Raw genomic sequence first — 13283 nt, 5'->3', positions numbered from 1 at the left:
TGAATAAGAGTCATGAAAACAAATAGTGTGGTGAAGGCCTGGGGTGAGCCAGGGCCGGGGAGGAGGAGTCTTAAGGGGGGTGGGTATTGAGGGACATCTGTAATGCTGTCAACAATAAAATATAGTAAAATACTTTACAAAGTTAAAAAAAATAAGTGGTGAAACCAGACATCCCTGTCTTGTTCTCCATCTTGTATTTTTTGATTGAAAAAAAAAATAATGAACAATCAATTCAGGTGGTGTTATGAACCTTGCATATTTACCTCCTTTTCCCTTTCAAACTTTCTTTAAAAGAGAAAAACATGTGATACCACTTAGTCAAACCAATACCAGTACTAGAAACTAGGGTTTCTACCTATCAAAAATTAAAGAAAATTTTGTAATCTATTTTGTGTGGAAGATTGCATTAAGAGAGAAGTCCAACCCACAATTTCCCTCATGCAAAGGAAAAGTGTGCTTAGAAAATCAGAACCTTGGGGAGAGATTCCCTTTCATCTTTAGCAGAACTCCACTAATAGGCACCACTCTTAATGGTAAACATCAGCAACAACAACATACAACCAACACCACTAGCTCCTAATGTTGAGAACATTGGGATGTCAGGGGCGCTATAGGAAAAGCTAAGTCTAATTAGTCAAATAATTCACCAGATGACAAACGCCAATGAGAAGTTACCATGCACTCACCTTGTGTTTGTAGTTGGTACAGACAAGCATGCCAAGTAAAGTGAGGTCCTTGCATAGCAGGATCCTAGTGGCATTATTTATGCCAGTTGAAGAAGGAGAGGGCTTTCCAGGGTATCTATCTGGTACCACACATACTCAAAATAAGACAAAAGGTATTGAGATTATCTCTGTAACAGCTACATCTTGCTTTCATTCACTCCCTCCCTCCTTCACCTTCTTTGTATTGGATCCAACAACTCTTATTTAGCAAAATAAAACTGCAACCAATATAAACAGGTGCATCCTTCTTCAACTATGTGAAGAAGATCTGAGCTACATAGTTTCTTCAGAACCCATTTAAGTTCAAATATTCGACAAATCTCATTAAATATTTACAAAGAGAAAAATCCTCAAACATTAGAATTTAAATGAAAAATTATCGTGAATTGCCACAAATGTCTGAAAATTAATAATCTCAATGAGGTTTGAGGGAACATTGCATATTTGTTTCTGGAACAGGCTATTCAGAAAAAGGAATGCTCTGCTGTAATACCATTTTAATGAATTTGAAAAATATGATTACCACATTTCAAATTGTAATGGAGAAAAAGTATTGCATAATATATAAAGATAACACAAGAAAGTAAAATATTTTCAAAATTCTTCCAGAAGTCAGATAAACACAATGTACAGAGAGAAAGGCAATTCTGGATGAACAAATACATCAACTTCAATTTACGCACAGCAGGAATTCCAGAAGTAGAAATCAATGGAGCCAAGAGAATAATAATAAAATAAAAAGTAAGAAAACTTATTTGCAAAAAGGACAGACTATATTCTCTAGGTGAATAGATTTAGCATATATCAGAAAAATTCATTAAAATGCCTATTTATGATTATTTTTTATAAAACAATTACTACATGCCTGCCCTATGCAGACACTGTTAGGCCTTAGTAGAATGGTTTCTATGGCCTAACGTCCATGATTGTCCCCAGACTAGCTCATTTTTTCTTACCTCACCAAAAGTGCTTAATCAATTTAGTACTGTAATCACAGGCATTTAAAAGGACCAAATGATGTGAAACAAAAAAGGTAAATCCTACAACAGTGCTTAATGCCTTGCTCCCATTTTCCACTCCTGCCTTTGAGGGGAGTCTTACCTCAGAATGATGTGTCATATAGAGGTGTGGTGTCATGGACTCACTCAGAACAGGGGCTCCATTTCCCTGTCTTTTCTACCCTGAAGAGAATAAAGAAAAAGCATATCTCAGATCATTGTCTGCCCACCAAGTCCTAGGTCTTGGCTCTAAATACCATTCTCCACTATAATTGGACTCTTTGGTCATACTCAGAAATGATTCAGGCACAAGTATAAGATGAATCTTGAAAAACTTATGGAAAAGCCAAGGAGATGTTTAAGGAATAATGGTGGGGTATTAAAGGGGTGAAGATGCCAAATTGAAAGGGCTCCCATCAGGAAAATTAAGGAAATATGAGCAGCAAAATATTTATAGGAAGAGATCATTACTTATTGAATAAATTAGGACACCACACATCCCTACTGATAGAAATGCATAAATTAAAAGTTTGATGAGTAAAACATACATATAATTTCAAATTACATCCTCACAATATCCTTTTAATTTTAAAGAGGGAAAGAGAAACTTTTTTTAAAAATATGTTTTTATTAGTTTCAGAGAGAAAAAGGGAGAGGGAGATAGGGAAAGAAACATCAATGATGAGAGATAATCATTGATCCGCTGCCTTCTGCTCGCCCCCTACTGGGGATTCAGGGGTGGGATGCAACCCAGGCATGTGCACTGACTGGGAATCTAACCGTGACTTCCTGGTTCATGGGTGGATGCTCAACCACTGATTCACACCGGCCAGGTGAAAGAGTAACTTTTACAGCAGAGACTAGTGATCAGGTGATTGAAGTGTTCATCTTTAGTAGTGGGAAAAGTGTAACTGAGTACCATCTGATAGGATGCAGTAAGTCACAGCATCACCAGAATCTTGACACATCCTTTAGGACAGCACATGGTGAAGTAATGTGTTACAAGTTTTATTGAAACATAATTAATAAATAATATTTTATTATATTTAGTATAAATATGATTTTATATTTATAACTAGAGGCCCAGTGCACAAAAATTTGTGGACTCGGGGGGGGGAAGGGGGGGTCCCTCAGCCCGGCCTGTGCCCTCTCGCAGTCTGGGACCCCTCGGGAGATAATGACCTGCTGGCTTAGGCCTGCTCCTGGGTGGCAGAGGGCACGCCCAATCCCTAGGTACAGCCCCTGGTCAGGCTCAGAGCAGGGCTGATTGGGGAGTTGGGGCACTGCCCCCTGTCATGCACAGAGCAGGGCGGATCGGGAGGTTGCGATGCCACCCTCAGTCACACTCAGGGTAGGGCCAATTGGGGGGTTGAGGCACCGCCCCCTGTCACACTCAAGGCATGGTCGATGGGGAGGTTGCGGCGCCACCCCCTGTCACGCACAGAGCAGGGCCCATCAGGGGGTTGGGCACTGCCCCCTGTCACGCAGAGCAGGGCCAATCAGGGGGTTGAGGAGCTCCCCCCTGTCACTCACAGAGTAGGGCCGATAGGGGAGTTAGGGCACCACCCCCTGTCACACACAGAGCAGGGCGGATCAGGGGGTTGGGGCGCCGCCCTCTATCACCCACAGAGCAGGGCTGATCAGGGGGTTGGGGCACTGCCACTGTCACACTCAGGGCAGGGCCAATGGGGAGGTTATGGCTCTACCCCATCACACACAGAGCAGGGCCCCTTGGGGGAGGGGGGGTTGGGGCGCTGCCCTCTGTCACCCACAGAGCAGGGCCGATCAGGGGGTTGGGGCGCCGCCACTGTCACGCTGATCCAGTGCCAGGAGGCATCGTGGCTCCGCTGATCCCGGTGCTGGGAGGCATATTACCCTTTGACTATATAGGATAGAGGCCTGGGGGCCAGCTGGTTTGCCCTGAAGGGTGTCCTGGATCAGGGTGGGGGTCCCCACTGGGGTGCCTGGACAGCCTGGATGAGGGGATGATGGCTGTTTGCAGCTGGTCACACACCCTTCAGGATGGGGGTCCCCACTGGGGTGCCTGGCCAGTCTGGGTGAGGGGCTGAGGGCTGCTTTCAGGCTGGCGATTGACTGAAGCTCCCAACGGCTCCTTTTTTTCTTTCTTTTTTTTTTTTTATTCTGGGCCAGCTTTAGCTCTGGCTCTAGATCTGAAGCTTCCGCTGCAGAAAGCTGGTATCTGGTTTGTTTGGGTTCTATAATCAAAACAATGTATAACTCCAGCTCTGAGATCCCGGCGGCTGAAAGCTGGTTTCTGGAGTTTTGTTTAGCTTCTATATTTGTTACAATGTTTCAAACTGCCAGGTCAGTGGCCGGCAGCGGCAGGCGGGGAACATTGGAGTCTGCCAGTCACTGGAGCAAGCAAGCCTCCCTGTTCGCTTCAGTGCATGGCTGCCGGCCGCCATCTTGGCTGACAGTTAATTTGCATATACTCACTGATTAGCCAATGAAAAGGGTAGGGGTTGTACGCTAATTACCATGTTTCTCTTTTATTAGTGTAGATAATCAATGTGTAATATGCTAATTAGACCAGACAACCTTCCGGACTAAGCCGCAGCTGCCGGGGCCGAGGCAGAGGCAGCTGCCAGTGGGGTGGGGGGCTGAGCCCCTTGCACGAATTTCATACATCAGGCCTCTAGTGTGTATATATTGCAAAAAGTTTATCACAATATTCAATCAACATCCATCACCTCATAAAATTACAATTCTTTTCTTTGTGATGAGAAATTTTCAGATTTACTCTGTAGGAACTTTCATATACACAATACGGTATTGTTAACTATACTCACCATGATGTACATTACATCCCCGGGACTTATTTGTTTTATAACTTGAAGTTTGTACCATCAGTCCACCTTCGCCTATTTGTCCAATCCCCTAACCATGTCCTCTGGAAATCGAAAATCTGTTTTCTTTATCAATGCATAAATTCTATTTTTGTTTAGATTCCACATGAAAGTGAGAGCATATAGTATTTGCCTTTCTCTATCTCATTTCATTTAGTATAATGCACTCAGGGTTCATTCATGTTGTTGCAAATAGTAGGATTGCCTTCTTTTTTATGGCTGAATAATTACACACACACACACACACACACACACACACACGGTGACACAAAAGTAAACTTATAGTTGTTCATATGAAAAATAATGTAATAATAAATAATAATAAAAGAGTAAACTCTGTGTTTAATATACTCACAGCCATAAACCTACTTTTACCCCACCCTGCATACATATAACATTCATACCCATTCATCTGTCCATGGATACTTAGGTTGTTTTCATGTCTTGGCTATTTTAAGTAGCACTGCAATAAACATGGGCATGCCTATATCTTTTCAAGATAATGATTTGTTCCTTTGGATAAATATCCAGAACTGTTTCGTAGTTGTATAAAATACACATATCTAAAAATATGGCTAGTGCCCTGGCTGGTGTTGCTCAGTGGTTAGATTATTGTTCTGGGGTACCTGGGTTGCAGGTTTGATCCCCAGCTCATTTGGGGAACATGCAGGAGGCAACCAATTGATATGTCTTTTCACATTGAAGTTTCTCCCTCCCACCTTCCCTTCTTTCGTTCTACTCTCTCTAAAAATCAATGGAAAAAATACCCTTGGGTAAAGATTAACAAAAAATGAAAATAATAAAAATCTGGCTAGTATTGTGTACTTACGTTGGAAGGAGACTGAAACTAGGATTTTCTAAAGGGAACTTCAGGTTTATTAGTGTACCTGGAATTTTTTAGCAATGTATTCTTGTATCATTTGGTAAATTTAAAATAAGCTAAATTTCAAAATATATGGTGATAATAAATTTTGATTTTAAAAGAAAAAACAACAACCCAGAACTGGAATTGTTAGGTGATATGGTAATTTTTTTTTTTTTTGAGTAATCTCCATACTGTTTTTCTTTGTGGCCACACCAATTTACATTCCAAATAACAGTGCACAAGGGTTTCCTTTTTTCCAAATCCTTGCTAACATGTTATTTCTTGTCTTTTTGAATTGCCCATTCTAATAGGTGTGAGGTAATATCTCATTGTGGTTTTGATGTGCATCTACTTGATTAGTAATGCTGAGTAGATTTTCATATGCCTGTTGACCATTTGTATGTGTTATCTGGAAAAATTTTTATACAGATCCTCTGCCCTTTTTTTTAAAAAAACTTTATTGTTGAGATTATTACAGATGTCCGTCTCCCCCCCCCCCCAATAGCTCCTCTCCACCCGGTTCCCACCCCACCCCAGGCCCTCACCACCCTATTGTCTGTGTCCATAGGTACTGCATACATGCATATAAGATCTTTGTCTAATCTCCTCCCGAACCCTCCCCACACCCCCTTCCCTTTGAGAATCGCCAGTCTGTTCCATTTCCATGCCCCTGATTCTATTCCATTCACCAGTTTATCCTGTTCATCAGATTCTTTATTCATTTGATTTTTAGATTCACTTGTTGATAAGATATGTATTTGTTGTCACTTTGTTGTTCATAATTCTTTATCTTTACTTTTTTCTTCTCCCTCTTCTTAAAGAATACCCTTCAGCCCTAACAGGTTTGGCTCAATGGATAGAGCGTTGACCTGCAGACTGAAGGGTTCCAGGTTCTATTCTGGTCAAGGGCATGTACCTTGGTTGCGGGCACATCCCCGGGAGGGAGTGTACAGGAGGCAGTTGGTCGATGTTTCTCTCTCATCGATGTTTCAACTCTCTATCCCTCTCCCTTCCTCTCTGTAAAAAATCAATAAAATATATATTTTTAAAAAGAATACCCTTCAGCATTTTATATAATACTGGTTTGGTGGTGATGAACTCCTTTAGCATTTTCTTGTCTGTGAAGCTCTTTATCTGACCTTCAATTCTAAATAATAGCTTTGCAGGGTAAAGTAATCTTGGTTGTAGGTTCTTGCTATTCATCACTTTGAATATTTCTTGCCACTCTCTTCTGGCCTGCATAGTTTCGGTTGAGAAATCAGCTGATAGTCGTATGGATACTCCCTTGTAGGTAACTGTTTTTTTCTTGCTGCTTTTAAGATTCTCTCTTTGTCTTTTGCCCTTGGCATTTTAATTATGATGTGTCTTGGTGTGGTCCTCTTTGGATTCCTCTTGTTTGGGGTTCTCTGCGCTTTTTGGACTTGTAAGTCTCTTTCACCAAGTAGGGGAGGTTTTCTGTCATGATTTCTTCAAATAGGTTTTCAATATCTTGTTCTCTCTCTTCTTCTGGCACCCCCATAATTCGGATGTTGGTACATTGAAGTTGTCCCAGAGGCTCCTTACACTATCTTCATATTTTTTGCTTCTTTTTCTTTTTGCTCTTCTTGTTGGATGTTTTTTGCTTCCTCGTATTTCAAATCATTGACTTGATTCTTGGGATCCTCTAGTCTACTGTTGAATCCCTGTATATTATTCTTTATTTCAGTCAGTGTATGCCTAATTGCTGACTGGTCCTTTTCCTTTATTTATTTATTTATTTATTTATTTATTTATTTATTTGCATTCTCACTAAAATCCTTGAAGGTCTCACTAAGTTCCTCGGAGATTTCCAGAAAATTCTTGAGTAACCTTATCACTGTGGTTTTGAACTCTATATCCAGTAGTTTGCTTTCTTCCATTTCTTTCATTTGTGACATGTTTCTTTGTCTCCACATTTTGGATGCTTCCCTGTGTTTGTTTCTATGTATTGGGTAACTGCTAAGTCTCCTTGAGTTGATAGAGTGGCCTTGTGTAGTAGGTGTCCTATAGGGCCCAGTGGCTCAGCTGCCCCAGTCACCTGAGGTGGCCACTCTTGGTGCACTCCTTTTTGGGCTGTGTGCTCAGTCTTATAGTTGAGCCTTGATTGCTGTTGGTATAACTGGGAAGAATTAACCTCCAGGCCAATTGGATGTGGAGAGCATCTGTGACTACAGTGGGAGAGCTGCTATGCAGGAGACATCCTTATGGAGCAGGATTGCTTCAGTGGGGCTTTGGTGCTCACTGAGTCTTCCCCTTGAGTGTGTCACTTATGGATGTGAAGAGTTGTAATCTGGTATGGTCTCACACTGACTACTGGGTGCACTAGCTCTTGTATCTCCAAGGAGGTGCAAAGTCAGCCACTGCCTGGGGCCACCCAGCAAGAGATACAGAGAGATTTGCAGATTCCTCCTCTTTGTATTGGGTTTGGAAGTGCCCAGATGAGGCCCAGCTGTGAAGCAAGGCAGGCTGGTGCTGATACCGGCCTGGGGCCTTTTATTGATAACTTTGAGGCTCCCTGACCCAGCTGCAGCTTATTTGACAAGTTTTAGGCTGAGAAAGGACAGGCCATTTATATGCAAAAGCCGCTGCACACAGCTTGGGTGTCGTTGTAAATTGGGTGAGGCAGGGTCTCAGGGAATCTCCAGGGTGGAGCAAACAGAAATGGCTTCCATTCAGCCCTGCACCAGGGAGGTCCCAGCATGAGAACAATGACCACTGAGAGTACCTTCGTCAGGAAGAAAGTTGCCCCCGCATTCCTGCCCTGATGCCAGACAGTCCAGTTTCTCCCCATATGTTTCTGGGTCCCCCAGCGCCTTGACCGGCACAGAGCTCAAAGCAAGTGGGAGCATTTAAATTCAGGTGGCAGTGCTGGACTTTTAAGAGGAGCAGCTGGGTCTCCAACAGCCTGTGTGTCACTCGGCCATAATCCACACTTGTTTTTACAGTCCATAGTTCTCACTGCCCATAGGGACTTCTTTCCCCAACTCTGGAACCCTGGGCTGGGGGTCTGGTGTGAGGCTGGGACTCCTTGCTCCTCCAGGCAGCCTCCAAAGAGTCAATCTCCCTCCCTATTAAAAAAGCAAAGCGACGCATGAGTGCCGGACCAGCTCATTCTGCGCCTCTGCACCTCCTACCAGTCTCAATGCACTTTCTTCTTTACCTCTGTAGTTGTAGTACTTCCACTCAGCCAGCTTTCCCATGGTTCTGGATGATAGTTGTTCTGTATTTTAGTTGTAATTTTGATGTGGTTGTGGAAGGCAGCAAGTACAGGCGTTTACCTATGCTGCCATGTTGGTTCCTCTCCTTCTCTGCCCATTTTTTAATCAATTGTTTTTTCTTACTGAGTTGCAGGATTTCTTTATATATTTTGGGTATTAACACCTTATCATATATATGATTTGAAAATATTTTCTCCCATTTCATACATTGTATTTTTATTTTATCGATGGTTTCCTTTACAGAAACTTCTAGTTGGATAAAATACTACTTAATTGTTTTTTCTTTTGGTGTCAAATCCAAAAATTTATTGCCAATACCTACATCAAGAAGCTTACCTCACTAGAAATTAATCTGCTCAGATTTTCTATTTCTTCATGATTTAGGCATGGTAGTTTGTATGATTTAGGGATTTATACACTTCTATAGTATACAGTAGTTCATTGTAGTTTCATTAGTTTTTGTATTTCTGTGATATTAGTTATAATATCTCCCCTTACATTTCCTATTTTGTTTTATTTCTCTTTTTCTTGGAGAGTTTTTTGGTGCACAGGACAATGCCCAACAAACTAAGCCACACCAGCCAAGGCAGATCTTTCATTTTTTAAAAATTCTTTATTGTTGAAAATTTTACATATCTCTCTCTCCCTCTCACTTTCTCTCTGAAATCCATAAAACATAATTTTAAAAAATATATTATTTGAGCATAATGACTTGAATTAATTTCTGGGTTCTCTGTTCTATTCCATTGGTCTATATGTCTGTTCTTATGACAGTACCAGGCAGTTTTCAGAAGAGTGGTTTTGAAATATAGCTTGATATCTGGTATTGGGATCCCTCCAACTTTGTTCTCTTTCTCAGGGTTGCTCTGGCTATTTGGGGTCTTTTTTTATTCCAGATGAATTTTTGGAGAGTTTGTTCTAGGTCTTTGAAATATGCCATTGGTATTTTTTTTTACAATCCTTTGTATGTCTGTGGGGTCGGTTATTATTTCACCTCTTTCATTTCTGATTTTATTCATTTGGGTCCTCTCCCTTTGTTACTTGGTGAGCCTGGCTAGAGGCTCATCATGCTTGTTTTTCCTTTCAAAAAACCAGCTCTTGGTTTTATTGATCTTTTGTATTGTTTATTTGGTCTCTGTTTCATTTATGTCTGCTCTGATCTTTATTGTTTCCTTCTTTCTACTTACTCTGGGCTTTTCTTGTTGTTTTCTTTCTAGGTCTTTCAGTTGTTGGGTTAGCTAAATTATTATCAGTTTTTTGAGTTAGGCCTGTACTGCTAAAAACTTCCCTCTCAGGACTGCTTTCATTGTGTCCCATAGATTTTGGATTGTTGTGTTTTCACTTTCATTTGTTTCCAGAATGTTTTTTGTTTATTCTTTGATCTCTTTGGTAACCCATTCATTGTTTAATAGCATGCAATTTAGCCTCCACATATTTTATTGTTTTTTATTGTAGCTGATAACTAATTTTATGCCATTGTGATTTGAGAAGATGCTTGATATGATTTCAATCTTCTTGAATTTGTAGAGACTTATCCTGTGTCCTAATATGTGATCTTTACAAATGTTCCATGTGCACTTGAGAAGAATGTATATTCCTTAGCTATGGGGTGGAATGTTCTGAAGATGTCAATTAATTCCCTCAGATCTAGTGAGTCATTTAGGATTGCTATTGCTTTGCTGATATTTTGTCTAGAAGATTTATCCAGTGGTGTCAATGGGGTATTGAAGTCCCCTACTATGATTGTATTGCTTTCAATCTCTCCCTTGATATCTTCCAAAAGTTTTTTTTAATGTATTTGGGTACTTCTGTATTAGCTGCATATATGTTTATCAGAGTTATATCCTCTTGTTGAATTGATCCCTTTAGTATAATGAATTGGCCTTCTTATCTCTTGTTATGACCTTCACTTTGAGGTCAATTTTGTCAGATATAAGTATTACTACACCAGTTTTTTTTTTTCATTTCCATTTTCCTGAAAAAATTTTGCAGTCCTTCACTTTCAGTCTATGTGAGTCCCTTGTTTTGAAGAGGGGTCTCCTGAAAACCACATATATATATATATATATATATATATATATATATATATATATATATATCATATGTGTGTGTGTGTGTGTGTGTGTGTGTGTGTGTGTGTGTGTGTGTGTCTTCTTATCAATTCAACCACCTTATGTCTTTAGATTGGAGCATTTAATCCATTTACATTTAAGGTTATTGATAGGTACTCATTTGTTGCCATTTTTATTCTTTATGCCTGAGTTCCTTCTTCCTGTTCTATTTACCCTTTTTAGAGCAGTACCTTTAGCATTTCAGGCTTTGTGTTAATAAACTCCCTTAGCCTTTTTTGTTTGTGTTGTTCCAGATTTCACTTTCAATTTTGAATGATAGCCTTACTGGATAGAGTATTCTTAGATTCAGTTCCTTGCTTTGCATCACTTTGTATACTTCATACTATTCCCTTTTGGCTTGATTTTTTCTGTTAAGAAATCAGTTGATAGTTTAATGCAGCGGTTGCTAACTTTTCGGACCTCACGAACCACCAGTGGTTGGTGACCACTGCTCCAAAGGTTTCCTTAAACCAGCAGTTGTCAACCTTTCAGACCTCATGGACCACTAGTGGTCCACAGACCACCAGTTGGCAACCGCTGGTCTAAGGGAGATCCCTTTTAGGTAACTTATTGTCTCTCTCTGGTAGCCCTAAAATTTTTACTTTGTCATTGACGTTTGCCAATTTAATTACAATATGTCTTGGTGTAGGTCTTTTTGGGTTCATCTTGTTTGAAATTCTGTTTGCTTCTTGAACTGGTGTGAAATTTTTTCTTCCCAAAGTCAGGGAAGTTTTCTGTCATTATTTCATCAAACAAGTTTTTTATTCCTTGTTCAGCTTCTTTTCCTTCTGGCACCCCTATTATGCAGATGTTGCTTCATTTCGTGTTATCCCTTATCTCCCTTAGGCTCTCCTGCTTTTTCATTTTTTTTTCCAGTTGCTGCTCTGCTTGGGTGTTTTTTTCTACCTTGTCTTCTATCTCACCAATCTGGTCCTCAGCCTTCTAGTCTACTGTTGAAACCTTCCGTTGGGTTCTTTATGGCAGCTATGTCATCTTCTTTTCCTCTTGATTCTTACACATGTTGCTGAATTTCTCATCCAGCCTTTTCAGCATCCTTATAACCATCACTCTGAATTATTTCTCTGACATACTGCTTGCCTCCATTTTATTTATTTCCTTTTCTGGTGAATCCCCCTTTTCTTTCATATGTAGGTTGTTTCTTTCCTCATTTTTGCTGTTCCGTTGTAATTGTTTCTATGTATTACATCAAACTGCTATGCCACCTGGATATTTTTTTAATATATTTTATTGATTTTTTACAGAGAGGAAGGGAGAGGGATAGAGAATTAGAAACATTGATGAAAGAGAAACATCGATCAGCTGCCTCCTGCACACCTCCTACTGGGGATGTGCCCGCAACCAAGGTACATGCCCTTGACTGGAATAGAAACTGGGACCTTTCAGTTCACAAGCTGATGCTCTATCCATTGAGCCAAACCAGTTAGGGCCACCTGGATTTTTTGAATTTGTCTTATATAATGGATGTTTTGTGGGACCCAGTGTTTTAATCTCTCAGGTCTTCTAGGCTAGGTATTCTAGTAATTTCCCCTACTTGAGATTTGGCTTCTCTTGATGTAGTTGTGTCTTTAATGTTAGTTTCCCTTTTGTGTATGGAGTCTCCTCTCAGGGTGTCTGGTTATGTGGCTCAGTCTCTACCCCATTGTGTCAACTGTTGTGGAGGTGCTGACTGAACAGCACAAAATACAACACAAGATATGACACAAAAGAAATGGAACACAAATGTACTCATGACATCCATAACACCAATAGAAGTGACCACCAGAAAAGAGAGACTTAGGAGAGAGAAAGGAGAGCAAAATGATAGCGAGAAAAGAAAAAAAAAGAAAGGAAAGGGAAAAGAGAAAAAAGAATGAATATGGGGAGACAGCACAATAAAACAAACAAACCAAAAAGTGCAAATAAAAAAACATCCAGAAGAGGCGGGAAGGTGGAGAGTAGAATCTGTAGAGGCAGAGCTTAAAGACAGAAAATAAGGTTAAGGAATTGAATAAATATGGGAAGGACCACAGTTTAGTATAGAGGAGGGAGAAAGATAATGAGTGATTATGAGGAAAAAATAAATAAAATTATTTATCTATGTATTGAAAAAGCGAATAGAGGAGAGAGCAGATAGGCCTGAATTTGGGAAGTGACACTAATTAAAAAATTAAGAGCAGAAAAGAGCAAGAGAGGATAGGGAAAAAAGAGAAACAAATTTGAGTAGCGAAGAAGAGAAAAGAGAAGGGGAAATGGAATAAGGGCAGGGAAGAGGAAATTAGATATATGAATAAGCCAACAGAGACTACAATAATAACACATCAATAAAGCAGATAAGGAAGATCACTTTTTAACAAGGGAGTAAAAAGAAATAAAAAGGAAAAGTTAAAGCAGAGAAAAGAGAAGAAAACCAGCATGAAAGAGAGGCATGAGAAGAAAAAGGTGCAAATGAAAAATAAAAATAAAATTTGGGAACGAGGAAGA

Source organism: Myotis lucifugus, unplaced genomic scaffold, assembly GCF_000147115.1.
Source record: "Myotis lucifugus unplaced genomic scaffold, Myoluc2.0 scaffold_50, whole genome shotgun sequence".
NCBI classification, from domain to species: Eukaryota; Metazoa; Chordata; class Mammalia; order Chiroptera; family Vespertilionidae; genus Myotis; species Myotis lucifugus.
This window is presented reverse-complemented; position numbering follows the sequence as displayed.